Below are 4,013 nucleotides of genomic sequence, written 5' to 3'. Positions count from 1 at the left end.
GGACAGAAAGTGACCATAATCACCAAGCCATATTTCCCTCCTTGTGTCCCCATGTGCTCAAAAATAAATCTGATCAGGAGTGTTAGTTGCACACAGCTTTAATCACGCGTGGGAAGGCAGAGGTAGGCTGATTTCTGAGTTGAAGGCCGGACTGGTCTACAGACGGAGTTTCAGGATGGTCAGAGCCACACAAGAGAAACCCTGTTTGAAAACACAAAGACTAAACTAAAAACCCAAAATATTAAAAAAGAAATTCACCTGCAAATAATCCCAGCATTCCACAGTAGGGAACATAAGACCAGGGTTTAAGGCCAGCCTGGGCTACATTCATAGTCAGGCTGGCCTTGCTTTGAGACCTTGTCTGGGGGGGGGGGGAGGAAACTAAAAAGGATCTCTCAGTTCTGGGAGATCTGCTTGATTTGGGGGGGTGAGTGGTTAGGTTTTATGTGTTTTGACTTTAGCAAAGTGCATGCAGTGCTCACAGGGGCCAGAAGAGGGCGTTAGATCCCCTGGAACTAGAGTTACAAGAAGGTGGTGAACTTCCTTGTGGGTGCTGAGCCATTTCTTTGGCAGCTTCGCCCTGCGCCTTTTGTTTTTTGAGACAGGGTCTCACTGGCTGGCCCGGAACTGCAGCTCAACTCCAACTACCTCCAACTCACAGTCTTTCACCTGCCTCCACCTCGGGAATGCTGGGATAAAAGCTGTAAATCGCCGTACCTGGGGGTTTGAAAAAGTTTTATTCAGAAAGCTTTTTGTTGTTACGGTTTTTGCTTGTTTGTGTGTTTTTTTGAGAAAGAGTTTCACGTTTTTTGCTTGTTTGTGTGCTTTTTGAGACAGAGTTTCACTGCATGCCCCCTTAACCTTCTGATTCTCCTGCCTCTACCTCCCAAATCCGGAGATTACAAGCCTATGCCACAATTCCTGGTGTAGAAAATTTTATCTTGTTTCTCACCCTTAGTACTGGGGCTCCAGCGTGCTAAGTTCATGCTAAGGAGGCTCTACCCCTAATGTATAATCCCAGTCCCTCATTTTCCCTAAGTAGTGCAAGGGACAAATTGCTTCCTTGGCCATGTAAAACATTACATAAAGCCTCAGATGGGAAAAACAAAATGGAAATTGCACGGCATTTAATGAAGCAAAGCTAAGTATTACACACTCACACACACACACACACACACACACAGGCACACACGCACGATGGCACAAATTAGATTTCAGATAGCTTTAACTGTTATTCCAGGTTTTTAACCATTGCTAAAATGTATTTATAGTTGCCAAGACAATATTTAGTGGAACTTTTTTTCTTTTTTGTAGTTAAGTCTTAAAACAAGGAAACAGATTTTACTGTTCCTTGTAAGACATTTCTACTTTATTTCTCGCCTGCTGGATGTAGAATTTTGCCAAGTCTTCAACTTCAAACCGAAGAAGTTGCCAGATCCAGCTTCTGTTGTGGTTGGGGGGCGGGGGGCTGTACTCACAGACACACCTTAAGAAAGACCCTTTGTGTTGAGGGGTGGGGAAAGGAAGTCTATCTTAGTGAAATGATGGACAGATAATATAAATTATTACTTTGTGTAGGAAAGCGTAAGGCATGAGGTCAGCATTGGGTTTTGGTGTCAGGGATGAAACTAAGTGATACCTGAGAAATCAGAGCCTCCCCCTTGGGTTCTCAGTCTCATTGATAAAATAACATTTAGCTGGGAGTGGTGACACTTTAATCCTGAGGCAGGTGGATCTCTGTGAGTTGGAAGCCAGCCTGATCTATATAGTGAGTTTTAAGATATTAGAGAAATCCTGTCTTAAAAAACAGACTCGAATGAAAGCCAGAGGCCAATTTCGTCAGAGTCTAAGAGAACAGCAGGGCAGACAGCCCCACGTTTCTGCAGATACCTAGAGAGGAGAAGGGGTGTGGTGGTGGTGGGGTCCATGCGTGGAGCTCAGCCAGATAGCAGACACACAGCCACGCACTGGAAGGAGAGTAAGAGTGAAGCCCGAAGAATCAGAACACGGAAACTTGGTGGACAGGAGGAGGGAAAGCTGCTTATTTCCCAGTCAGGCTCGTGAGCCTCAAGGCAATGTCAGGGTACATGGTGGGCTCTGCAGGAGCCGGCCGGACTCCTGGGAAGAAAAGATAGTTTCTCATTGAATAATTATTCCCCCACCTTATCGTGGTGAGCCTGCCTACCTAGGGGCAATCGCTCCCAGGGCTGGCCTCTGGGCCAGGGGATTGACCTACCCAACTGGAATGTTAGGTCTCTTGACCAAGTGTGTTCCTTTAATGGCCAGATTGCTGCTCAGACCCTGAGACTTTGTTATGTGTCAAGCACCTGTTCTACCAGCGGGCTACGTCCGCTACAACCAAACTGAGATTAGGAAAGAAAAGCTACGAAAATTTTAGCTGAGCCCTTAGTTTAGGAGTAGGAGTACTTGCTGATTTATACAAGTCTGAGATTTTAAGCACCTAACACAGCTATTAGGCTCTGATTTTCATCGAAACCTCGTTAGCACACTATGAGTCTACAAGCTTTCTTCTACACCATGAAGAATAAACACGGCTACAGCCCCTCCCGCTCAGTTTCTAGCCCTTGAGAAATCAAGTGCCAATCTGAACTGGAACTCATTCTGAGTGGACAGCGCTGCCTGGAGGCACTGTAGCCAGGAAGGGCCTCATGCCCAGGGGGATGCCCAAGGACCTGCAGGCAGGCAGGCAGGTTCCTTTACACCGATCACATATGGGAAGGACAGACTAGCGGGAGCTGGAGAATGAGGCCTTCCCTGCCAATCAAACCCACTTAAAAGGGAAAAAAGTGGTGGGAGACATGTCCAAATTGATTGAAGGATTTTTGTTGGTGGTAGTGGTTGTTTGTTGAGACAATCTTGCTGTATAGCCCTGGCTCCCTGGAATTTGTTTTTTGTTTTTTTGGATTTGTTTTTTTTTCAAGACAGGGTTTCACAGTATAGCCCTGGCTGTCCTGGAACTTACTCTGTAGACCAGGCTGGCCTTGAACTCAGAAATCTGCCTGCCTCTGCTTCCCAGAGTGCTGGCATTACGGGCGTGCACCACCACCACCTGGCTCTCCCTGGAATTTGTTATGTACCCCCCCCCCAGCTGCCCTTAAAAGGCGCCTTCTATAGGCTCCAGAAGACAGAGTGAGACTATAGGTGCATGTCGCCACACCTCACTCATAGGGAACACAGTTTTTCTTTGGTTGCTTGGGTGTTTTTGTTTTTGAGACAAGGTCTCTTGTCGCCCAAACTGACCTCACACTTGTTCTGTATCAAAGCCTTGAACCTCTGACCCTCTTCCTGCAACAGCCAAGCGCTGGGGTTACATCACGCACTACCAATGCTGGTCACGCCAACCGCCGCCAACCGCTTTGTAACCATTACTTAGTCAGATTCTGGTGGCGCAGGCCTGAACCCCTAGCTACATAGTAGGCTGAGGCAGGAGGATCATTTGACACCAGTTTGAGATCAAGCCAGACAATGTGGTAAGTCCATTAATGAGTACATGAATGAATAGATAGATATAGATTGTAGTGAGAAATCTGGAATTTTGGTTTCCTTTACAATCACAACATCACACAAATATGTTTTCATTTTAATCCCGGGTATGGGGGACATAGGGCTGCCTCACAGCCGACTATGATTTGCCTCATGCTATAGCAGAGGTATGATTTTGCCAGCTGCAGATAGTTTTTACAGTTGTGTGATGTTCAGAATTCGGGGAACTTTTTAGAGGGAATGTAAATGTGAGCCCCCCACCCCCCAGAGGTTGGTGGTTGGTGGTTGGTGGTGGTTTAGGGAGATTGGCTTCGGTTTGTTAGTAGCCATGGTCAGAAAAGGAACAACAGGAAAGATTAGATTCAAGGATTCCCCCCACACCCCATCCTTCTGTCTCTATCTATCTAGTGATAGAAGGTGAAACCCGGTGTGGTAGGGAAATAAAGAGTAGTAAAAAGAAGAACCCTCAAAGCAGCAAAGACTAGCTCCAATAGATAGTCAGACAGACA

The sequence above is a fragment of the Apodemus sylvaticus genome, chromosome 19 (assembly GCF_947179515.1).
Source record: "Apodemus sylvaticus chromosome 19, mApoSyl1.1, whole genome shotgun sequence".
Classification (NCBI taxonomy): Eukaryota; Metazoa; Chordata; class Mammalia; order Rodentia; family Muridae; genus Apodemus; species Apodemus sylvaticus.
Note: the sequence above shows the minus strand (reverse complement) of the source record.